Here is a 26764-nt window from a genome sequence, read left to right on the forward strand (position 1 = left end):
CGTCTAAGATGAAGCCTCACCCAGTGTATCCACAAAAGGGCTAGTTGGCCCCCCTGAGATTCCTGGGAGCCTGAGGCTCGGCATTGTCTGCAACCACAGGAGAACATCCTTCTCCCTCCAGTGGCTCCAACCAAGTGAGCTCGGATGGCTTGGTCAGTGAAGTGGGTGCCTGGATACCAGGGTTCCATGTTCTGTTTGATCCATTGTCAAGGCAATGATGTCATTTCCTGTGCCCATACCTGAGCCTCTTTTCACATAAGACCACTTTCAACAGCCCTATGGGCTGCCGATTTCTCCTCCATGCCTACCCATCTCAGGTGCGCAGGTGTTCACCAACAACTACCCAAACATCCCCACCAGCATCTGCCCTGCTTGGTGCCACTAGAGTTCCAGCTTGGAGCCTTCAAAAATGCATTCACAACCAGTCCTTCCCTCTCAGCAGCTTTTGGACCCTGGTCCCATCATTGTGCAACTCATGGTGTGCCCAGTCTTTTCTGGAAAGTAGGGTAGCATCTAATCTCTAGGGTTTATTGTGTCTATGGGCCCATAACACCCTCTGTTCTCTCTGAAACCAGAGATGGGACTCACAGGTGGCTAAAGCACGAATGTAGAGATGGGATAATCACAAGAAAGGGAGAGACAAAGAATGCACCCTAACTCAATCAGGCCTGTGTCCCACACAGGGACATGGCCAATGTCCGTCCCATCGTGGCTGCAGTTCCCTCTCTACACCATGGCAAGTTGGAGGGGACTGAGATGCAGAGGCTGCTCCCCTCTGCCATACAACTTCCCAAGGCTTCTCCTAAGATTTTAAAAGGGCCAAGTGTGTCTAGTGTTGGGGTCTCACAGAGACTCCGAGGTACCACAGCATCCTGCTGCCCAGAACCGGTTCACCCCTCACCTCAAGGGGGCTCAGCCTCTGGATTCATGGGAATTGAAGTGGGTATAGGTGATGGGATATCACCTCCAAGACTGAGTTATGCCAAGTCCATGACCCCTGTCTGCATCCCTGTCTCCAGCACCACTCCCCCCTCTCTCTTTCCTCCTCAGAGCAAACAAATCCATTTAGCAAGTGTGTCCTGTGATAAAGACATGACGGTCACCCATCCTCTCATTACAAAAACACTGAGGCTCAGCCAACATGGATCCTACAGGGAACACAGGCATAAACTCAGACTCCGATCCTCCCAGCCGAGCCTCAGTGGAGCCTGGACTCCCAGCCTCCTGAGTCAAGGAAACAGAGGTTCCTAGCCGAGCCACCTTGGATGCAGCCGCACACAAACTGAACTCATCAATGCCCCTTGCTCTCAGTTGTGAGTAAGAGGGGAAGTGGTGTTTCACAACCCTGGACATCAAGTGCAGTCTCCAGGCTTTGGGGTGTGCCCTGGCCTCTGTCTATCTGCCCAGGCTCTCCAACCCACACTGGCCTCTTACCCAACCTCCTCCTAGGGCCAAACTCAATCCTGCCTCTCAATTTCTGCTGCCTTCCCCAACACACTGCTCCCCAAAATGAGCAGGGCTGGCTCTCGGTTATCATGCTGGTGCCAGCAGCAATGCCACCCCACTGACATAATTCTGAGTCCCAACCTAGGCACTCCAGCTGTCTTTGCCACACCTGGCCTGTTTGGGCTCTGGCTCTTGCTCTTTTCTTTCATGTGCATGTGTTTTGAGGTTTTGAGTTTCTCCCACTGCAGAACTGCAGCTGTGGCAGGGTAGAGCTCATGAGGGTGACATTCTGAGCCACATCCAATCCCATCAGGACTGTTCACTGGGGTGACTGCTGGAACACAGTGATGAGTGAACACATGGGAGGTGGTTGGACCCACCTTGCCTCTGAGTGGCTTCCTTTCAGGACAGGAATGTAGGCATGGGAGCCCCTGGCGTGGGATGCTTTGCACAAGGCGTGACCATGGGCTCTCTTTCCTGGCAAAAATGGCTCCACTCAGCATGGAGAGCACTGTCATTCCTGGTGGCTAACAACAGCCCTGGACCCCAGAAAGGAACCCACACTCAAGATTAACGTCTGAGTGTGCGTGTCCTCGAGGAAATGAGGTCTCCTGATCCCAGGTGCAAAGGGGTAAGTCCTCTAACTCCAGGGGCCATGAAGGGACATCTGAGTTTCCCTCGTCCTTCTTTCCCTCTCTAACTAACCACAGTTAGGACCCTGGCCTCATTCCCCAGTGAGGATCATTAGGCTCCATAAAGGACAGTCTCTAAGATGCTCAGTGGACCAACACCCTCTGCACAACCCATAACCCTATTCACCCAAGAGGCAAGAGGATTTCTATTCAGGAAAACCAGGAAAGGGAGAGCCTTTCTCAAGGACACAAGGACATTAGTGAGTGAGGGAGTGATTAATGGATGGAGAACTATTTCCAACACCAACTTCCAGGAGCATATATGGCCCCCTGGAGAATTCTGCAGTGTGTTGGTGATTAAGGAGAACGTGTGAATTCAGGGGTCACTAGGTCCTCTCAGCCATAAGGAGGGAAACTGCCATAAAGGAACTAGGACAAGGGTGCGAGGAATGCTCACTGGTGGGAGATCGGAAGGAAGGAAAGTGTACTCATTAGAAAAGTGTCGCCTGAAAATTCTTAGCCAGCCAAAAGTCGTGCGAACTTGTGTGGGAAAAGAGTCTTTGCACAGTGATGAAGCTAAGAGCTCACATGATGGAACACAGCATCAACTGGGACCAAATCCAATATCTGATATTCTTGTAGGAAGAGGAGAGTCTGGACCCAGATACCAGGGAGACTGGGGGATACCGGATATGTGAGGTTGGAGCCAGGGCGGGATGCCCATATGGGAACCACAGATCGTGGGCAGCAATTGGAGAGTGGGCAAGGGCTGGGAGAGTTGGGGAGACAGTCCCCTTGAAACCTGGGAGGGGTTATGGCACTGGGACAGCCCAACACCTACTGTGTTGAGCCTCTGGAGCTCAACGGAAGACACTTCCTCTGTTGTCGGCCACCCAGTTAACAGAGTTGGGTTGCAGCAGCCTAGGACCCAGCTGAAGGTCTGAGCATGTTGGCCATGCAGGTTGGATCTGGACCACAGACACCCTCATCAGAGATTGTAGGGTCTCAGCCCTGAGGCAAGACAGGCACTAAGTCAGGCCAGGTGGGGAAACGGATAGGCACACACTCTGGGGCCTGGTGCCTGTGTTACTGGGAGCACTTCTGATCGCAATTCCCTCATCTGCTGCCAACACAGGCTACAGAGGAGGGTACAGAAACACAGACCACGGATCTGCCCCACTCAGTGGGCCCAGGCCAACACCACACCCAGCAGCCTCCTGCCATACCCAATGAGTCTCGAAGCGGCCCCCTCTTGCCATCCTGAGAGCTCTTCCCTTCCTCATGTGCCAATAGCTCCCTACTGTCACTGGCAATATCTACTCTGTGAGATGTCAACATCCGTGGGTACTGTTCTCTCATCCCAGGACAGTGTGGTCCCACACACCCTGGTGAAATGGGCCACCTGGAGGCTGGACCTGGAGGTTGTTGAGGCTGAATGGCAGCGGTGGTCCTCTGGCACTTAATATTATTTAAGTTAAACAAAAACAAAAACAAAAACAAAAAACGGGTCTTGGTGCTCAAAAATGTTTGATTTGCATATTCTCATCCCCTAACCCCAATATTTTCATTATTTCCTCACATATGAAATCTTACTAGCATAAAGGTAATTTCGTATTAAACAAAGTGGATTGAAATAACATTGGTAAAAATAATCAATCACCATACTTTCAATTTTTGTTCTGCTTTCCTATTAGAAACCACTTGGATACAAGAGAACAGAGGACAGACTCATGGAAATGCTTGAAATGACAAGAAGCTCCCACTCAAGCTCAGCATTCAGTCCTGGACAGGGTAAGACCAGGCCACTTTGACATCTGTGCCAAAGAGTCTACCAGACAGAATCCTCTGACTGATCCCTGACTGAGCCATAGGAACTGGCTAGAAAAGCCTTCACATCCTCAATACATTCTTCACGTCAGAATACTTGACAACCATTGATATCCATCTCTCGTTAACTTGCTCCCCAGCCAACCATTCTTCAACAAATTCAAAGGAGTAACTCATGCAAGCACACAGAAAGGGGTGTTCACTACACACATCCATGTGCGAAAAAGACAACTGGTATTTCTTGTTTGGGCTATTTCAAATGAAATCCCTTCTGCATGACCTCCACAAACCAAAGGAAAATATTTGTGAAATTCCCACGTAGAAGACAAGATACACTTGCCAAGGAGGCAGTGGCAAGAATTTTGACACTCCAAATGTAGAGTGTGTGTTTCGGAAGCAGTCACAGTTTCCATGAGAGAGTCCCATGAAATCAATTAGGAAGATCCATGCTCTAGCCCTACCATGCAAGTGATGTGACTTGAAAGAGTCACTTAGTCTTAGTAACCATCATCACTAACAAGTAAGTCAATGAATAAAGGTCCTCAGGTGCCAAGCTACAAAATGTGGGATGAGCATGGATGAGGATGGGTGGGAGAAGTCTCCAACTCTAACACAATTAGGGAAGGATGTGCTGACCTCAAGTGGCTGGGGGGCTGGGATCCTGCCACAGAGGGGGATTCCAAACTTCACATCCCCTGACCCAGGCCAGAAGACCAGGTAGTGTCCAAGGACCCTGGGGTGGCCCAATGGCAATAAAGGTCAAAAGGAACTAGGGATCTGCCTGGTCCCTCAATCCCCTACTCTGAGCAGGGCTGCATGACGAGGCCAGAGGCCATCCACAGCAATCTGCCTTTACAGGAAAACAGGGACTGCAGGCTGCCTCTGGCTCACTGAATCAGGGTGGTGTTTTCATAAAGCAAGACCACTTCCTCACATTTGACCAGCAGCTCATGTGTTGACAGCACAATGACTGACTTGACTCAGGCCCTGATGAATGAAATAGAAAATTCATAGCAAACCCATCTTTAGCTCTTCCACATCATCAGGGGCTCTGATTCAATTCCGTCCAGAAAGGTGTCTGAAATGATTTCTAAACATGCTGGGGACTCACCTCTGTGTGGAACTTTTCAGGAAAAAGGGGATCAAATCTCATGAAGCAACTCTTCTCTCTTCTAGCCCATGGGCAATGCAAGGAACCTGCATGATACCAGAGGCTCACTTCTCTCTTCTCATGTCTTCTGGAAAGGATTCGTTAATGCTTCCTGCAAGGTGAAGCAGAAGCCTGCATCCCCAGCTGCACAGAAGTGTTTTAGGGCAGTGTCTCCCTTAATACCCAAAAATAAAAAAAAAAACAGGTCATTCAACAGGCACATGGATTCGAGTACATGTTCAATGATCCCTCCTCCCTGGAGCCTTCCACATGCCCATCTTCCACATTCACAGAGCAATGCTTGGCCATTCTCAAGACCAGGAGACCATGATGCTCATCACCAGGAAGTCAATAAGGAACATGAAGAGAGCAGCATGGATTGCAGAAGGTGGCACATCAAGGATCTTCAGCTCTGCTGCTAGAACACAAGAGCTTAACTTCAGTATTGACTTTTTGCCAACTACCAAGTACGATAGCAGTGTCAAGCCCAATATGCAGATATGCAAGTAGTAGGTGACACCCCGCATCCATTCACAAAAGTGGGCAACATCTGCATCAGAACAAGGAAGTATCTTACCCTTACTCATAAAAATCATCAGAAACAAAATAAAATGGATGCAAGACTTCTCATTTCACTATTAGGTAGCTGTTGGAATTCCCTATTAAATAATACCTCCTCCAAAATAAAAAGTATCTCAGACATGTGTCAACTATTCAATGGATGACATTTTAAAAACTATGGACTTTACTTAATATTTATGTATGCTATATCCCTGCCTAAGGCTCTATGAGAAAGGAGCACATAGAATTGGATCTTTGAAAATCTCACATTTGCTGATAAATATTACTGCTGATCTCAGGCATGGCGAAGTGAAAAGTGAGACTTTGGATATTCCAAGAATGCTATGTTGTGGGATTGGTGTCCCTGATTCATACATAGCATATGGTTTCTATGAAATCCAGTGAGGGAGCAGGAGTAACGAAGCTGATTGCACAGATGACCTCAGGGAATACTGACAGATAGGCCAAATGAAAAATATGCTCCAGCTAACCATTGGTATTTGGGCTTCTGATCCCAGTCCTGTTTTTAAAAAAGGTGCAGACAGGCAGTGTTCATTAAAAACTGTCTACCATGTAAAAGTGGGTAATTTAAATGGCATCTAGTTACACATCTGATAGAATGGTCTGGCAAGATATGAATTTCATTCTAACAACAACAACAACAACAAAACATAGAAAATGAGACATAAAGATAAAACCTTGTCTTCACCAGGATGCCTAAAAATAGGTTTTATTTGGCTCATGCAAATAAGTATCTTTCAATAGAATTTCTGATTTCTGAATGAATCCATTCAACTTCATACTGCACAGATCACAAGGTTTTCTTTACAGAATATTCTCTTCTTCTTCTTAAAGCCTCACATAGAAAATGTCTCACAGGACATAGGAGGGGAATGACCCAAAGGATGAGAGAATGGCTGGAACCGTTCTCAAATGTGCCCATGTAGCCTAAAGTTTGAAGGCATCTAATTGTACTCTAAAACAATTATGAACCTATTCGATCCATTATTAATAAATATCACCACTTTACCACTTGAACCAAATCACAGAAAATTGGAAACAGATGATCATTGGCTTTGATACCTTTACTTCTGTTTCATTACTCAGAGTCGATCAACTCTATACTTCAAGTGACACAGATTTATTACAGAATGCCTAAGATCCTAAGGATCTATTTTAGCTCAGCCCATGGTATTGCTTCATTATTTTATTATTTTGTAAGTAATAAAAAATAACTTCATGTTGGATGATATATTCAAGCCATGAATATATCATCCAACATTGTTCTTCCCAAAATATTAGCCCAATTTCTGCGCGCGCTCACTTACTGTTCAGGAATTTTACTAATTGTTTGAAGGTTCTAGAGGACCTGTTAGACTCCTAATGGACAAACCATACAACATACTCCAGAGAACGGACGAGTGCCATAAGAAGAAAATAAGGTCAGCCTACAGCAATGGGCAGCTGCCTGCCCTCGGCTGGGAGGAGCCCTGGCCATGGCACCAGGGCTGCTGGGCAGCAGAAGCCTCCACAGCCCTGCAGGGAGCCTGGAGCACAGCTCTGCCTAACCATGCTCAGCCCTGGACAGATGCACATGAGTTCCCATCACAGGCTCGAGTGTGACAGTCCCAGGTGCATGCCTGTCATGCCAGCCACCAGGGAGGCTGAGGCAAGAGGAACGTTTGAGGTCAGCCTTGGCAACTTAGACCCCAAGGCAAAGGGGAAATACTTTTACAGGGGTCTCTGAGGGTGTAGCTCAGGTAGGTCACTTGCCTCACAGGCTCAAGGCCCTGGGTTCAATCCCCAGAACCCACGTACACACAAAAAGTGAACTTGGAATATTGTTTAAAATGATGGATCAGGTACACACAAGGACTTCAATATGACCTCTCAGAGGAGCTCAATTTGAGATCAGACTGAACAAAAGACCACCTGGACCATTGACTCAGTGTCTGAAACCCTCTGTGAGCATGGGAAGCACTGCTGGCAAGACACCAGAGGGCCAAAGCACTTGTGCCCCCTGCAGGGGTGTCTCTTGTCTACCGCCAAAGACTGTTCCCCTCCTGGGGCAGCTGAGAGCAAGCTGGGCCTTGGAGCAAGGACTAGTGCTTTAGATATAGACTATGCAAGCAAGGGGCAATGTCTTTAATAAAACTAAAATTAAAAAGTCACATTGAAAAAATTTTAAAAAGAAGAAAATAAGGTCAAGTAGAGGAAGCCCATTTTCACAGGAAAAAATCCCCCAGTGAAAAGCATCAGAATAGATACCAAGAAAAATACCAACAAACACATTGTGCTCCCACTATGTATCTACTCAACATGCAAAAGTTAGAAAGCTGGATAATACAATCCTGGCCACAGGTAGAGCTATGCAGAAGAGCCACCTGGCAGTGCTTAGTCAAAGAAGTAAACATGCACACTTTGACCTAGAAATTCCACCTGTGTGTAAACCAGGCGGTGCTTAAGCAGTTTCACAAGGGGACATGCACAGGGAAATTTATCCTCAGGTTTTTATAGAGTTGTCTGTGCTTACAGGGAGTTGATGGTTGTCAAGATGCCCACAGCTGTGAAAGTCAAAAGCTAAAAAAATAATAGATGCCAACCTGGATATATTAATAATCCCGTATCTATGATCACCTTCATAAGGTAGCTTCCCAACTTCTGTGTGGAAGTGTGTTTCTCCTTGGCCCTTACACTGTTGTGGAGACCACTAGGAGTTCAGCTTTGTGCAGGATCATCTGACCTGGACTTTTGGCAAGACCTGTACAGCCCTCACACATGCTCAGATGCTACAGGACTTTTCAGACCAGTCCAGACAACAGTAGGCATCCATTCATTGTCTGCACTCTACAGATTCCTAGATGCACGACATTCATTACCATCAAATGCAGAATTTTCATCAAAAACTAATATATATATCATTCCAATCTGAATCAAGAAAATCGGAAATATCCCCAAATCCAAAGAGTGGATCCCCATTGTGATGCTACAAGTTGAAAATTCCACAGCTGACCTCATGGGATGGTTCACAGTCAAAAGAGAGCTGCATGAAAAATATTACATGACCTTCCTGCTATGTGAAAAGTGGCATGTGAAGTACACATGCATGTCTTCCTCAGACATGGGTTCATTTGCAAGACACCTTGTGCAATTGAAAATACTCCAAAAGGGGAGAAATCAGAACCATGTCTCCAAAGTATTTCAGCAGAGACCAACTCCATCTGTCTATCTATCTCTCAGTGAGTGTGTGTGCTCTTGTGTGTGTTTGTGTGTCTTTGTTTGTGTTTGTACCATCATAGCTGATACTTCATTGCCCCCATTGGAAAACTGACTCAGATAATGCCATCTGCCAAACTCCTAAAAACCAAAGTTCTTGCTGACAGAATGAAACATTCCTTCCTGTTGGTTTGGATGTGTCCTTTAGGAATCACTGCTACATTTAGTATACTCAAATCATCACAGTAGATCAGGTAACAAAAACATATATATTTTAAAATAATAATAATATATTAATGGAAACAACAAATACAGGATAGAGTAACAACTGTGTTACTAAACAAGGTCAAGGACAATGGCAAACTATAGATTCAAACTTTGAAGAAAATAGTAATCAATGTAAATATTCCTGGGCTGCCTCAGCCCCGCCCAGGCACACAGCAACAGAATGGTTTTGCAAGCATCCTCAGGAGGGCAGGAGCCTTCTTTGCAGGACGAGAGGGAGGTTGAGGCTCGATCCACCCATCATTCTTTTGGGAGAGGCTCCTTTTCCTCAGCACAAAGTTGGATTTTTTGTGAGGATTCTTGGCATCAAATACGTTGGCCTCTGCTGGAATCCTCAGCTCTGGGGAGAGAGGGGTGTACAAAAAGAAGGTGGCACTCAGGAGGTGCTCCCTAGGACACGCCAACATCTGAGAGCCTGTGCCAGAAAAGGCCAGAGCCACACACCTGAGAGCTCTCCAATTCAGCACCAATACCAACAAAGACAGCCTCCACAGTCCTCCCTGAGGAAGAACTAGGCAGAGCACTTCAACAGACCTAATGTCTGTTCCTACCGAAGGCTTTGGACTCCAGAATATCTCAGGTCCTCTTGCATCTGCCAAAGCACACCACTAGGGTTTGCATCTGAAATCTCCCACAAAAGGCTCCTGTGCCGAAGATTCAGTCCCCACATGAGCCATCTTCATAGGTGGGTTTGGAGGGAAGCATTGGATGGTGAGTGCTCTGATGTCAACATGAAATTCTCATTCAAGATGAATACACTACTGGGGGGTGGGAGGGACTGGAAGAAAGGTTGAGCATGGTTGGAGTAAGACCTAAACAGGGTTGTGCCCTGGGCAACAGTACCTTGTTCCTGTTGGCTCCACTGAATCCTCATTCTCCAAGGAGAGGTCCTCGCTCTCCATCTTTCTCTCTCTCCCTCTCTGCCAGCCTCGTTCTCTCTCTCCCAGTCTATGCCTTTGTGGCAAGGGCTGAGGAGCTCTCCACTGCCACACACTAGAGCTTTATGGACAGCCTCAGTGCACAACCAAAGAGAAAGCTATGAAACCCAGAGAAAAAAGGCCTAGGATTCCTCCTCTGAGTTATTTTCCTCAAGTATGGCCACAGTGAGGACAGGCTGACCAGCACGGATACCACGTTAGAGCCATGCTTCTGCGTTGGTGGAGCCCGCCTCCATGTGAACCAGGCTTCTGAGAATGGAGGCCACATTCCAAATACTGCCCTACTGAGAACAATGGTTCCAAAGACCAGCAAAGGGACTGCTTCCCTCCAACATGGCGAATGGCCCAGTGGTGCCATGACCCCGAGTGGGGGAATACAACAGCCGCTTCTCCTTCCTCTGAACATGTGTTTCCTGTCGCCCTCCTCTAACCTAGAGCCTGTTCTCCATCCCTTCTGGGTTGGATGTGGAGATCTCTGCTATGAATTTCTTAGGCTACCAAGGCCCCAGACAGACTTCCTCTTCCATAGACTCTACTAACCTAACAGTAGGTTAAGATAGGAGACAAGTGATCCTAGAACTCATAGGGATGGTGGTCTTCAGGGTACATAGGCTGGGATAATGGCTGCTGTGGTGTTTGGCTCACAAAAACCAACCAACCAACCAACGAAAAAGCGCTGGCATTATTATCAGATGAGCTCTGTGGCTACGTGCTCAGGAAGCCCTCATCTGACTTTAGTTAGGGATCACAACCTGGCTATTGTGATCACTCCTTGCCTAGTGGACTCAGGTGCGTAAGACCATGGAATTTATGCAAAAACAGATGATTCAGGCTGTCTCCCAGGCTGTGTTTTCTTCCCAATTTCATCCTGTTACTGCTTGCTAGAATCCTGGCAATGCTCTGCCCAGGCAGTGGTTTTTTGGTCACACAGAAGGCTTTCAATAGTACTGCTTCAGTCCACAAAATGCCAGTTCCCTCTTTAGCCCATGCATTCCCATGTTCCTTTGAAACCACTCCTATCCCAGACCATGAAAACATACTGCTCCTGGAGAGAGGCTTTCCTCCTCACTCCTCAAAGATGTCAGCTTTGGATGCCTGTTCATGTCCAGGGGAGGGCACCTGGTGGGGAGCCGCAATATCCACCGGGGTATACCATTGGACCTCAAGACCTTCCACCAGCAGAAGTGCAGTTGGCTTTGTGCACGAACCCAACACACCTGTTGGAGTGTTCTTGGGGGTCAGAGACTACTCTTTGTTGCTAAGAGTTGACCTGAGTCCACATCCTGACCCTTGCTCTCTGCTATCTGATTGTCTCACTTACTCTGACGGCGAGAGATGATTTGGCCCAGCTCATAATCCTCTGGATTCTCCTCAGTAAGGAAGTGTAGGTCGAGGGCGCTGCGGATGACGACAGGAGCCCTATCGTGGCAGGTCACCTGGAGCAGCATGGGAGACAGGCCTTCAGGAAATGGGCCTTGAAGTGACTACTCAAGGACAGTGGGCAGGGGCATTCTGGAGGCACCTCCACTCTAAATACAAGGGCAACATCCATGACCCTACTACCCGAGGCTGACCTCCTGCTCATCGTGTGGGCTCTTCCCACAGGCTACTAGCCCAATCCTTGTACATAGGACTTCCTGGGCCTGCCATTGCTCTTTGTGGAGCTGCACTCCTCTCGGAGTGAAAGGACCCCACTACCTGCATACAGATGCAATCTCATCCCACAAGTTGGGAGGAATGGGACAATAGCCTCCAAGATCCCAGGTCTGCCCGAGGATGCAGGCGGCATTGGGAATGGCCTAGGCACAAAACCTAGAGGCTTTGGTCTGGATTGCCAGGGCCAAAAACAGACCCAGGAACATGACCACACACAGGAGAGCTGAAAGATAGCCACGAGAGCTCCTGGCCTCCAGAGGCTCAGTGCTGGCTGGGATGTAGGAGGGCACCTCATCCGGCAAGGGTGGTCATTGGGTTACCTGGACATTTAGTGTGCTTGCTCCACATCCATATCGACTCTGCAGAGAGACTCTCTCAGCTCCTTGTTCAAGGAACATGGAGAACCTCACACTGCTGTCCTCCTCCATAGACGTCAGCATCCCATACAAGGGAACCTGCAACCTAGTTCCTGTCCTATTCTCATCTGTCACCCATACCTGTCCCTGCCCTTCTGGACTGCATGCTGCCACCTGACACACAGACTCCCTCAGACATGGCAGTGGACAAGCTGCTGCACTCGCTCATCTCAGCTCCAGCCCTTCACACTGACCTCTCCCTTCTTGATTCCCATCTATCCTCCTGATCATCCAGAAGCTCCAAATTCAAGAGGGCATGAGTAGTCCATGGTATTGGACCAGTGTCTGCTCCCCACCCAGGTGTAAGCACCACGGGACACCCCTGCTCCCAGGCTTACCAGAACACTCTTGGCCATCTCTGGACTTTGTGTTTCTAAGTGGACACGAATTAAGCAGGTGTCTCCCACCTGCTTGTGGGAAAGCGGCCTGGAGGACTTGCAGGTTGATTCTGAGAACTGTGGGGGATGGAACATCAGCAAACCCAGAAACAGAAAGCCACCCCAGACTGTCAGTTGGCTCTATGGGCTTCCAGCAAATATGTCCAGTTGCTGAGGCTTCTTATTTCCTCAGGTCGGAGTGGAATGGCAGCACATGCACAGCTTGAATAAGGTAGGTGTTTACCTCCTTTCCCTTGACCTGGGGGCGTTTCCTCACCATGAAATATTGTATTCCCAGATTCATGGACAGACACACGAGTGAGTGGTCAGAGACCTTGATTTCTGCAGAGCGAAGTGGAGAGAATTGTTAGGTGGCACTCAAGGATTATACCACAAAACACCCACAACCCCTGAGAGTCTCCGCCAGGCCCATCACACTTTGGTATTTTGGGGCCAAGGCCCACTTTCTCTTGGCTGTCAGTTATCCTGAGCCCACTGTGGATCATGTCTCCCCACTGTCTGATTGTCCTACTTACTCTCATCCTCAGACATCATATACAGCAGCTCAAAGTTGTCCACATCCTCATGCTGCAACAAATTTTGGTCCAAGGCCCTGCGGATGAGGCTTGTCACCGTCTCCTGAAAGGTCACCTGGATCAGGGTGGGACAAATGTCATCAGAGAATGGCTTTTAGAAGAGCTACCCAGAAGACTGTGGTCAAACATTCAGGAGAAATCTCAGCTACATATACAAGGGCACAATCTTGTTATCCTGCTACCTGAGTGTGTCCTCCATATACCACCTGGGTTCTTGCAATGTGCTACTAGAACAATCCTGGTACAAATATCTGCCTGTACCTGCCATCTCCCCTCCCCCTGGGGAGCCACATTCCACTCATGTCAAAGGACCAAACTGCCTATGCACAGACACACTCTCATCTCACTGAGATGAGAGCAATGGGCCAGGGATCTGCGCACCAAGTGTGATCTGGGATGCAGGCTGCCTTTGTGGGTGCAAGAGGCAGATGCACTGAAAATTTGGGTCCTGACTGCCACGACACAAAACAGACTCAGATACAAGAGTGTGCACTTGAGTGCTTCATGATAGCTTTGAGAGGCCCTGGCCTCTGGAAGCTCGGTGCAGGTCTGGTTGTAATGATGTACTTGACTCAGCACTGGCAGTCACTGAACATGTCTCCTCTGCAGCTGGACACCTGCAGCATTAGCGTGTCTACTGCACATCCATAGAAATTCTGCCAAGAACCCCTTTAGCTCCGTATTTACCTACATGCAAAGCCTAACATTCCGAAGCTTTGGCATGACCCCCCAGGTGATCCCGACCCCAAAATCCTACACCTAGTCATGCTAAGGAGGATCTCTTCCCTGCCACCAGGAACATATCCCCTCCTACACTTGTGACAAGTCACTGCCACCTCCTCTGCTCCAACTTCACTCATTGAGAATACCAAGTTCTAGGCACTGCAGCCTGCACCCTGGACATATCTCTGCCTTCATCTGTCCACAGCACTTCCGTCTGCACTTCTGGCCTGCAAAACCCACAATGCACAGGCCCACTCACCACTGAAGCTGGGCATGCTGATGCTCTCCCTCCTCAGGTCAAGCCCTTAAGACGGACCTCTCTCTTCTTTATTTCCCACCATAGCCCTGGGGTTGGCTGTGTCTCCTGCCTTCCACTGTGTGAACACCCAGGAGGCAGCCCTGCTGTCGGGCTTACCGGGATGCGCTTTGTCTCCCTCAGGCTCTGTCCCTCTAGGAGGACGTGAACAATGCGGCTGTCTTCCACCTGCTCGCTGGAGTGAAGCAGTGAGGAGCTGCTACTCACAGCTGCTGGGGTCCTGGATGCCACTGCCACCGAAGGTTCCAAGAACTGTGGGGGATGACAACATCAGCAAAGCCCAGCAACTGCACCCCACCCAGCCTGGCAGTTGGCTCTGTGGGCATTCTACAACATCCATCCATTACCTGAGGTTCTTGTCCCCTTGGAGGATGTGGAGTGGCACCAGGAGTAAAGACTGAAGAAGGTGGCTGTTTTGGGAACAAGAGATCCAGCACCTGCTGGGTGGGGATGAAATCCCAGGAGATTAACCCCATGTTGCTGCTGAAATGTAGGTTCCTCCCACAAATGACAGGCAGGAGCTCATTCCTAAGCTGGTCCTGCCTGTAAGGTTCAAGGCTCTGAACCCTGAAGGGCTCCTCCGTGTTCTGATCATTTTCACCCTGGGTTGGGACCAAGAATGGTGGGTTCAAAATGGAAATGGTGACAAACAGAAAAATGACTTGTGCCAATACACTAGAGTCAAAGCACAATGGGACAGTTCCCATCAGTACAAACACACACACACACACACACACACACACACACACACACACACACACACACACAGAGTCAGAATAGGAGTTCTGGGCCATTCATCAGGGATCAGACTAGAGGCCCTGCTGGGCTCACCTGCCCTGTGCTACTCACTGTTACTCTTGAGCTCCTCTGCGACAATCGCCAGAGGCTCTGGCGTCTAAGATGAAGCCTCACCCAGTGTATCCACAAAAGGGCTAGTTGGCCCCCCTGAGATTCCTGGGAGCCTGAGGCTCGGCATTGTCTGCAACCACAGGAGAACATCCTTCTCCCTCCAGTGGCTCCAACCAAGTGAGCTCGGATGGCTTGGTCAGTGAAGTGGGTGCCTGGATACCAGGGTTCCATGTTCTGTTTGATCCATTGTCAAGGCAATGATGTCATTTCCTGTGCCCATACCTGAGCCTCTTTTCACATAAGACCACTTTCAACAGCCCTATGGGCTGCCGATTTCTCCTCCATGCCTACCCATCTCAGGTGCGCAGGTGTTCACCAACAACTACCCAAACATCCCCACCAGCATCTGCCCTGCTTGGTGCCACTAGAGTTCCAGCTTGGAGCCTTCAAAAATGCATTCACAACCAGTCCTTCCCTCTCAGCAGCTTTTGGACCCTGGTCCCATCATTGTGCAACTCATGGTGTGCCCAGTCTTTTCTGGAAAGTAGGGTAGCATCTAATCTCTAGGGTTTATTGTGTCTATTGGCCCATAACACCCTCTGTTCTCTCTGAAACCAGAGATGGGACTCACAGGTGGCTAAAGCACGAATGTAGAGATGGGATAATCACAAGAAAGGGAGAGACAAAGAATGCACCCTAACTCAATCAGGCCTGTGTCCCACACAGGGACATGGCCAATGTCCGTCCCATCGTGGCTGCAGTTCCCTCTCTACACCATGGCAAGTTGGAGGGGACTGAGATGCAGAGGCTGCTCCCCTCTGCCATACAACTTCCCAAGGCTTCTCCTAAGATTTCAAAAGGGCCAAGTGTGTCTAGTGTTGGGGTCTCACAGAGACTCCGAGGTACCACAGCATCCTGCTGCCCAGAACCGGTTCACCCCTCACCTCAAGGGGGCTCAGCCTCTGGATTCATGGGAATTGAAGTGGGTACAGGTGATGGGATATCACCTCCAAGACTGAGTTATGCCAAGTCCATGACCCCTGTCTGCATCCCTGTCTCCAGCACCACTCCCCCCTCTCTCTTTCCTCCTCAGAGCAAACAAATCCATTTAGCAAGTGTGTCCTGTGATAAAGACATGACGGTCACCCATCCTCTCATTACAAAAACACTGAGGCTCAGCCAACATGGATCCTACAGGGAACACAGGCATAAACTCAGACTCCGATCCTCCCAGCCGAGCCTCAGTGGAGCCTGGACTCCCAGCCTCCTGAGTCAAGGAAACAGAGGTTCCTAGCCGAGCCACCTTGGATGCAGCCGCACACAAACTGAACTCATCAATGCCCCTTGCTCTCAGTTGTGAGTAAGAGGGGAAGTGGTGTTTCACAACCCTGGACATCAAGTGCAGTCTCCAGGCTTTGGGGTGTGCCCTGGCCTCTGTCTATCTGCCCAGGCTCTCCAACCCACACTGGCCTCTTACCCAACCTCCTCCTAGGGCCAAACTCAATCCTGCCTCTCAATTTCTGCTGCCTTCCCCAACACACTGCTCCCCAAAATGAGCAGGGCTGGCTCTCGGTTATCATGCTGGTGCCAGCAGCAATGCCACCCCACTGACATAATTCTGAGTCCCAACCTAGGCACTCCAGCTGTCTTTGCCACACCTGGCCTGTTTGGGCTCTGGCTCTTGCTCTTTTCTTTCATGTGCATGTGTTTTGAGGTTTTGAGTTTCTCCCACTGCAGAACTGCAGCTGTGGCAGGGTAGAGCTCATGAGGGTGACATTCTGAGCCACATCCAATCCCATCAGGACTGTTCACTGGGGTGACTGCTGGAACACAGTGATGAGTGAACACATGGGAGGTGGTTGGACCCACCTTGCCTCTGAGTGGCTTCCTTTCAGGACAGGAATGTAGGCATGGGAGCCCCTGGCGTGGGATGCTTTGCACAAGGCGTGACCATGGGCTCTCTTTCCTGGCAAAAATGGCTCCACTCAGCATGGAGAGCACTGTCATTCCTGGTGGCTAACAACAGCCCTGGACCCCAGAAAGGAACCCACACTCAAGATTAACGTCTGAGTGTGCGTGTCCTCGAGGAAATGAGGTCTCCTGATCCCAGGTGCAAAGGGGTAAGTCCTCTAACTCCAGGGGCCATGAAGGGACATCTGAGTTTCCCTCGTCCTTCTTTCCCTCTCTAACTAACCACAGTTAGGACCCTGGCCTCATTCCCCAGTGAGGATCATTAGGCTCCATAAAGGACAGTCTCTAAGATGCTCAGTGGACCAACACCCTCTGCACAACCCATAACCCTATTCACCCAAGAGGCAAGAGGATTTCTATTCAGGAAAACCAGGAAAGGGAGAGCCTTTCTCAAGGACACAAGGACATTAGTGAGTGAGGGAGTGATTAATGGATGGAGAACTATTTCCAACACCAACTTCCAGGAGCATATATGGCCCCCTGGAGAATTCTGCAGTGTGTTGGTGATTAAGGAGAACGTGTGAATTCAGGGGTCACTAGGTCTTCTCAGCCATAAGGAGGGAAACTGCCATAAAGGAACTAGGACAAGGGTGCGAGGAATGCTCACTGGTGGGAGATCGGAAGGAAGGAAAGTGTACTCATTAGAAAAGTGTCGCCTGAAAATTCTTAGCCAGCCAAAAGTCGTGCGAACTTGTGTGGGAAAAGAGTCTTTGCACAGTGATGAAGCTAAGAGCTCACATGATGGAACACAGCATCAACTGGGACCAAATCCAATATCTGATATTCTTGTAGGAAGAGGAGAGTCTGGACCCAGATACCAGGGAGACTGGGGGATACCGGATATGTGAGGTTGGAGCCAGGGCGGGATGCCCATATGGGAACCACAGATCGTGGGCAGCAATAGGAGAGTGGGCAAGGGCTGGGAGAGTTGGGGAGACAGTCCCCTTGCAACCTGGGAGGGGTTATGGCACTGGGACAGCCCAACACCTACTGTGTTGAGCCTCTGGAGCTCAACGGAAGACACTTCCTCTGTTGTCGGCCACCCAGTTAACAGAGTTGGGTTGCAGCAGCCTAGGACCCAGCTGAAGGTCTGAGCATGTTGGCCATGCAGGTTGGATCTGGACCACAGACACCCTCATCAGAGATTGTAGGGTCTCAGCCCTGAGGCAAGACAGGCACTAAGTCAGGCCAGGTGGGGAAACGGATAGGCACACACTCTGGGGCCTGGTGCCTGTGTTACTGGGAGCACTTCTGATCACAATTCCCTGATCTGCTGCCAACACAGGCTACAGAGGAGGGTACAGAAACACAGACCACGGATCTGCCCCACTCAGTGGGCCCAGGCCAACACCACACCCAGCAGCCTCCTGCCATACCCAATGAGTCTCGAAGGGGCCCCCTCTTGCCATCCTGAGAGCTCTTCCCTTCCTCATGTGCCAATAGCTCCCTACTGTCACTGGCAATATCTACTCTGTGAGATGTCAACATCCGTGGGTACTGTTCTCTCATCCCAGGACAGTGTGGTCCCACACACCCTGGTGAAATGGGCCACCTGGAGGCTGGACCTGGAGGTTGTTGAGGCTGAATGGCAGCAGTGGTCCTCTGGCACTTAATATTATTTAAGTTAAAAAAAAAACAAAAACAAAAACAAAAAACGGGTCTTGGTGCTCAAAAATGTTTGATTTGCATATTCTCATCCCCTAACCCCAATATTTTCATTATTTCCTCACATATGAAATCTTACTAGCATAAAGGTAATTTCGTATTAAACAAAGTGGATTGAAATAACATTGGTAAAAATAATCAATCACCATACTTTCAATTTTTGTTCTGCTTTCCTATTAGAAACCACTTGGATACAAGAGAACAGAGGACAGACTCATGGAAATGCTTGAAATGACAAGAAGCTCCCACTCAAGCTCAGCATTCAGTCCTGGACAGGGTAAGACCAGGCCACTTTGACATCTGTGCCAAAGAGTCTACCAGACAGAATCCTCTGACTGATCCCTGACTGAGCCATAGGAACTGGCTAGAAAAGCCTTCACATCCTCAATACATTCTTCACGTCAGAATACTTGACAACCATTGATATCCATCTCTCGTTAACTTGCTCCCCAGCCAACCATTCTTCAACAAATTCAAAGGAGTAACTCATGCAAGCACACAGAAAGGGGTGTTCACTACACACATCCATGTGCGAAAAAGACAACTGGTATTTCTTGTTTGGGCTATTTCAAATGAAATCCCTTCTGCATGACCTCCACAAACCAAAGGAAAATATTTGTGAAATTCCCACGTAGAAGACAAGATACACTTGCCAAGGAGGCAGTGGCAAGAATTTTGACACTCCAAATGTAGAGTGTGTGTTTCGGAAGCAGTCACAGTTTCCATGAGAGAGTCCCATGAAATCAATTAGGAAGATCCATGCTCTAGCCCTACCATGCAAGTGATGTGACTTGAAAGAGTCACTTAGTCTTAGTAACCATCATCACTAACAAGTAAGTCAATGAATAAAGGTCCTCAGGTGCCAAGCTACAAAATGTGGGATGAGCATGGATGAGGATGGGTGGGAGAAGTCTCCAACTCTAACACAATTAGGGAAGGATGTGCTGACCTCAATTGGCTGGGGGGCTGGGATCCTGCCACAGAGGGGGATTCCAAACCTCACATCCCCTGACCCAGGCCAGAAGACCAGGTAGAGTCCAAGGACCCTGGGGTGGCCCAATGGCAATAAAGGTCAAAAGGAACTAGGGATCTGCCTGGTCCCTCAATCCCCTACTCTGAGCAGGGCTGCATGACGAGGCCAGAGGCCATCCACAGCAATCTGCCTTTACAGGAAAACAGGGACTGCAGGCTGCCTCTGGCTCACTGAATCAGGGTGGTGTTTTCATAAAGCAAGACCACTTCCTCACATTTGACCAGCAGCTCATGTGTTGACAGCACAATGACTGACTTGACTCAGGCCCTGATGAATGAAATAGAAAATTCATAGCAAACCCATCTTTAGCTCTTCCACATCATCAGGGGCTCTGATTCAATTCCGTCCAGAAAGGTGTCTGAAATGATTTCTAAACATGCTGGGGACTCACCTCTGTGTGGAACTTTTCAGGAAAAAGGGGATCAAATCTCATGAAGCAACTCTTCTCTCTTCTAGCCCATGGGCAATGCAAGGAACCTGCATGATACCAGAGGCTCACTTCTCTCTTCTCATGTCTTCTGGAAAGGATTCGTTAATGCTTCCTGCAAGGTGAAGCAGAAGCCTGCATCCCCAGCTGCACAGAAGTGTTTTAGGGCAGTGTCTCCCTTAAAACCCAAAAATAAAAAAACAGGTCATTCAACAGGCACATGGATTCGAGTACATGTTCAATGATCCCTCCTCCCTGGAGCCTTCCACATGGCCATCTTCCACATTCACAGAGCAATGCTTGGCCATTCTCAAGACCAGGAGACCATGATGCTCCTCACCAGGAAGTCAATAAGGAACATGAAGAGAGCAGCATGGATTGCAGAAGGTGGCACATCAAGGATCTTCAGCTCTGCTGCTAGAACACAAGAGCTTAACTTCAGTATTGACTTTTTGCCAACTACCAAGTACGATAGCAGTGTCAAGCCCAATATGCAGATATGCAAGTAGTAGGTGACACCCCGCATCCATTCACAAAAGTGGGCAACATCTGCATCAGAACAAGGAAGTATCTTACCCTTACTCATAAAAATCATCAGAAACAAAATAAAATGGATGCAAGACTTCTCATTTCACTATTAGGTAGCTGTTGGAATTCCCTATTAAATAATACCTCCTCCAAAATAAAAAGTATCTCAGACATGTGTCAACTATTCAATGGATGACATTTTAAAAACTATGGACTTTACTTAATATTTATGTATGCTATATCCCTGCCTAAGGCTCTATGAGAAAGGAGCACATAGAATTGGATCTTTGAAAATCTCACATTTGCTGATAAATATTACTGCTGATCTCAGGCATGGCGAAGTGAAAAGTGGGACTTTGGATATTCCAAGAATGCTATGTTGTGGGATTGGTGTCCCTGATTCATACATAGCATATGGTTTCTATGAAATCCAGTGAGGGAGCAGGAGTAACGAAGCTGATTGCACAGATGACCTCAGGGAATACTGACAGATAGGCCAAATGAAAAATATGCTCCAGCTAACCATTGGTATTTGGGCTTCTGATCCCAGTCCTGTTTTTAAAAAAGGTGCAGACAGGCAGTGTTCATTAAAAACTGTCTACCATGTAAAAGTGGGTAATTTAAATGGCATCTAGTTACACATCTGATAGAATGGTCTGGCAACATATGAATTTCATTCTAACAACAACAACAACAACAAAACATAGAAAATGAGACATAAAGATAAAACCTTGTCTTCACCAGGATGCCTAAAAATAGGTTTTATTTGGCTCATGCCAGTAAATATCTTTCAATAGAATTTCTGATTTCTGAATGAATCCATTCAACTTCATACTGCACAGATCACAAGGTTTTCTTTACAGAATATTCTCTTCTTCTTCTTAAAGCCTCACATAGAAAATGTCTCACAGGACATAGGAGGGGAATGACCCAAAGGATGAGAGAATGGCTGGAACCGTTCTCAAATGTGCCCATGTAGCCTAAAGTTTGAAGGCATCTAATTGTACTCTAAAACAATTATGAACCTATTCGATCCATTATTAATAAATATCACCACTTTACCACTTGAACCAAATCACAGAAAATTGGAAACAGATGATCATTGGCTTTGATACCTTTACTTCTGTTTCATTACTCAGAGTCGATCAACTCTATACTTCAAGTGACACAGATTTATTACAGAATGCCTAAGATCCTAAGGATCTATTTTAGCTCAGCCCATGGTATTGCTTCATTATTTTATTATTTTGTAAGTAATAAAATATAACTTCATGTTGGATGACATATTCAAGCCATGAATATATCATCCAACATTGTTCTTCCCAAAATATTAGCCCAATTTCTGCGCGCGCTCACTTACTGTTCAGGAATTTTACTAATTGTTTGAAGGTTCTAGAGGACCTGTTAGACTCCTAATGGACAAACCATACAACATACTCCAGAGAACGGACGAGTGCCATAAGAAGAAAATAAGGTCAGCCTACAGCAATGGGCAGCTGCCTGCCCTCGGCTGGGAGGAGCCCTGGCCATGGCACCAGGGCTGCTGGGCAGCAGAAGCCTCCACAGCCCTGCAGGGAGCCTGGAGCACAGCTCTGCCTAACCATGCTCAGCCCTGGACAGATGCACATGAGTTCCCATCACAGGCTCGAGTGTGACAGTCCCAGGTGCATGCCTGTCATGCCAGCCACCAGGGAGGCTGAGGCAAGAGGAACGTTTGAGGTCAGCCTTGGCAACTTAGACCCCGAGGCAAAGGGGAAATACTTTTACAGGGGTCTCTGAGGGTGTAGCTCAGGTAGGTCACTTGCCTCACAGGCTCAAGGCCCTGGGTTCAATCCCCAGAACCCACGTACACACAAAAAGTGAACTTGGAATATTGTTTAAAATGATGGATCAGGTACACACAAGGACTTCAATATGACCTCTCAGAGGAGCTCAATTTGAGATCAGACTGAACAAAAGACCACCTGGACCATTGACTCAGTGTCTGAAACCCTCTGTGAGCATGAGAAGCACTGCTGGCAAGACACCAGAGGGCCAAAGCACTTGTGCCCCCTGCAGGGGCGTCTCTTGTCTACCGCCAAAGACTGTTCCCCTCCTGGGGCAGCTGAGAGCAAGCTGGGCCTTGGAGCAAGGACTAGTGCTTTAGATATAGACTATGCAAGCAAGGGGCAATGTCTTTAATAAAACTAAAATTAAAAAGTCACATTGAAAAAATTTTAAAAAGAAGAAAATAAGGTCAAGTAGAGGAAGCCCATTTTCACAGGAAAAAATCCCCCACTGAAAAGCATCAGAATAGATACCAAGAAAAATACCAACAAAAACAGTGTGCTCCCACTGTGTATCTACTCAACCTGCAAAAGTTAGAAAGCTAGATAACACAATCCTGGCCACAGGTAGAGCTATGCAGAAGAGCCACCTGGCAGTGCTTAGTCAAAGAAGTAAACATGCACACTTTGACCTAGAAATTCCACCTGTGTGTAAACCAGGCGGTGCTTAAGCAGCTTCACAAGAGGACATGCACAGGGAAATTTATCCTCAGGTTCTTATAGAGTTGTCTGTGCTTACAGGGAGTTGATGGTTGTCAAGATGCCCACAGCTGCGAAAGTCAAAAGCTAAAAAAATAATAGATGCCAACCTGGATATATTAATAATCCCGTATCTATGATCACCTTCATAAGGTAGCTTCCCAACTTCTGTGTGGAAGTGAGTTTCTCCTTGGCCCTTACACTGTTGTGGAGACCACTAGGAGTTCAGCTTTGTGCAGGATCATCTGACCTGGACTTTTGGCAAGACCTGTACAGCCCTCACACATGCTCAGATGCTACAGGACTTTTCAGACCAGTCCAGACAACAGTAGGCATCCATTCATTGTCTGCACTCTACAGATTCCTAGATGCACGACATTCATTACCATCAAATGCAGAATTTTCATCAAAAACTAATATATATATCATTCCAATCTGAATCAAGAAAATCGGAAATATCCCCAAATCCAAAGAGTGGATCCCCATTGTGATGCTACAAGTTGAAAATTCCACAGCTGACCTCATGGGATGGTTCACAGTTAAAAGACAGCTGCATGAAAAATATTGCATGACCTTCCTGCTATTTGAAAAGTGGCATGTGAAGTACACATGCATGTCTTCCTCAGACATGGGTTCATTTGCAAGACACCTTGTGCAATTGAAAATACTCCAAAAGGGGAGAAATCAGAACCATGTCTCCAAAGTATTTCAGCAGAGACCAACTCCATCTGTCTATCTATCTCTCAGTGAGTGTGTGTGCTCTTGTGTGTGTTTGTGTGTCTTTGTTTGTGTTTGTACCATCACAGCTGATACTTCATTGCCCCCATTGGAAAACTGACTCAGATAATGCCATCTGCCAAACTCCTAAAAACCAAAGTTCTTGCTGACAGAATGAAACATTCCTTCCTGTTGGTTTGGATGTGTCCTTTAGGAATCACTGCTACATTTAGTATACTCAAATCATCACAGTAGATCAGGTAACAAAAACATATATATTTTAAAATAATAATAATATATTAATGGAAACAACAAATACAGGATAGAGTAACAACTGTGTTACTAAACAAGGTCAAGGACAATGGCAAACTATAGATTCAAACTTTGAAGAAAATAGTAATCAATGTAAATATTCCTGGGCTGCCTCAGCCCCGCCCAGGCACACAGCAACAGAATGGTTTTGCAAGCATCCTCAGGAGGGCAGGAGCCTTCTTTGCAGGACGAGAGGGAGGTTGAGGCTCGATCCACCCATCATTCTTTTGGGAGAGGCTCCTTTTCCTCAGCACAAAGTTGGATTTTTTGTGAGGATTCTTGGCATCAAATACGTTGGCCTCTGCTGGAATCCTCAGCTCTAGGGAGAGAGGGGTGTACAAAAAGAAGGTGGCACTCAGGAGGTGCTCCCTAGGACACGCCAACATCTGAGAGCCTGTGCCAGAAAAGGCCAGAGCCACACACCTGAGAGCTCTCCAATTCAGCACCAATACCAACAAAGACAGCCTCCACAGTCCTCCCTGAGGAAGAACTAGGCAGAGCACTTCAACAGACCTAATGTCTGTTCCTACCGAAGGCTTTGGACTCCAGAATATCTCAGGTCCTCTTGCATCTGCCAAAGCACACCACTAGGGTTTGCATCTGAAATCTCCCACAAAAGGCTCCTGTGCCGAAGATTCAGTCCCCACATGAGCCATCTTCATAGGTGGGTTTGGAGGGAAGCATTGGATGGTGAGTGCTCTGATGTCAACATGAAATTCTCATTCAAGATGAATACACTACTGGGGGGTGGGAGGGACTGGAAGAAAGGTTGAGCATGGTTGGAGTAAGACCTAAACAGGGTTGTGCCCTGGGCAACAGTACCTTGTTCCTGTTGGCTCCACTGAATCCTCATTCTCCAAGGAGAGGTCCTCCCTCTCCATCTTTCTCTCTCTCCCTCTCTGCCAGCCTCGATCTCTCTCTCCCAGTCTATGCCTTTGTGGCAAGGGCTGAGGAGCTCTCCACTGCCACACACTAGAGCTTTATGGACAGCCTCAGTGCACAACCAAAGAGAAAGCTATGTAACCCAGAGAAAAAAGGCCTAGGATTCCTCCTCTGAGTTATTTTCCTCAAGTATGGCCACAGTGAGGACAGGCTGACCAGCACGGATACCACGTTAGAGCCATGCTTCTGCATTGGTGGAGCCCGCCTCCATGTGAACCAGGCTTCTGAGAATGGAGGCCACATTCCAAATACTGCCCTACTGAGAACAATGGTTCCAAAGACCAGCAAAGGGACTGCTTCCCTCCAACATGGTGTATGGCCCAGTGGTGCCATGACCCCGAGTGGGGGAATACAACAGCCGCTTCTCCTTCCTCTGAACATGTGTTTCCTGTCGCCCTCCTCTAACCTAGAGCCTGTTCTCCATCCCTTCTGGGTTGGATGTGGAGATCTCTGCTATGAATTTCTTAGGCTACCAAGGCCCCAGACAGACTTCCTCTTCCATAGACTCTACTAACCTAACAGTAGGTTAAGATAGGAGACAAGTGATCCTAGAACTCATAGGGATGGTGGTCTTCAGGGTACATAGGCTGGGATAATGGCTGCTGTGGTGTTTGGCTCACAAAAACCAACCAACCAACCAATGAAAAAGCGCTGGCATTATTATCAGATGAGCTCTGTGGCTACGTGCTCAGGAAGCCCTCATCTGACTTTAGTTAGGGATCACAACCTGGCTATTGTGATCACTCCTTGCCTAGTGGACTCAGGTGCGTAAGACCATGGAATTTATGCAAAAACAGATGATTCAGGCTGTCTCCCAGGCTGTGTTTTCTTCCCAATTTCATCCTGTTACTGCTTGCTAGAATCCTGGCAATGCTCTGCCCAGGCAGTGGTTTTTTGGTCACAGAGAAGGCTTTCAATAATACTGCTTCAGTCCACAAAATGCCAGTTCCCTCTTTAGCCCATGCATTCCCATGTTCCTTTGAAACCACTCCTATCCCAGACCATGAAAACATACTGCTCCTGGAGAGAGGCTTTCCTCCTCACTCCTCAAAGATGTCAGCTTTGGATGCCTGTTCATGTCCAGGGGAGGGCACCTGGTGGGGAGCCGCAATATCCACTGGGGTATACCATTGGACCTCAAGACCTTCCACCAGCAGAAGTGCAGTTGGCTTTGTGCACGAACCCAACACACCTGTTGGAGTGTTCTTGGGGGTCAGAGACTACTCTTTGTTGCTAAGAGTTGACCTGAGTCCACATCCTGACCCTTGCTCTCTGCTATCTGATTGTCTCACTTACTCTGATGGCGAGAGATGATTTGGCCCAGCTCATAATCCTCTGGAGTCTCCTCAGTAAGGAAGTGTAGGTCGAGGGCGCTGCGGATGACGACAGGAGCCCTATCGTGGCAGGTCACCTGGAGCAGCATGGGAGACAGGCCTTCAGGAAATGGGCCTTGAAGTGACTACTCAAGGACAGTGGGCAGGGGCATTCTGGAGGCACCTCCACTCTAAATACAAGGGCAACATCCATGACCCTACTACCCGAGGCTGACCTCCTGCTCATCGTGTGGGCTCTTCCCACAGGCTACTAGCCCAATCCTTGTACATAGGACTTCCTGGGCCTGCCATTGCTCTTTGTGGAGCTGCACTCCTCTCGGAG

The sequence above is a fragment of the Urocitellus parryii genome, chromosome Y (assembly GCF_045843805.1).
Source record: "Urocitellus parryii isolate mUroPar1 chromosome Y, mUroPar1.hap1, whole genome shotgun sequence".
NCBI lineage: Eukaryota > Metazoa > Chordata > Mammalia > Rodentia > Sciuridae > Urocitellus > Urocitellus parryii.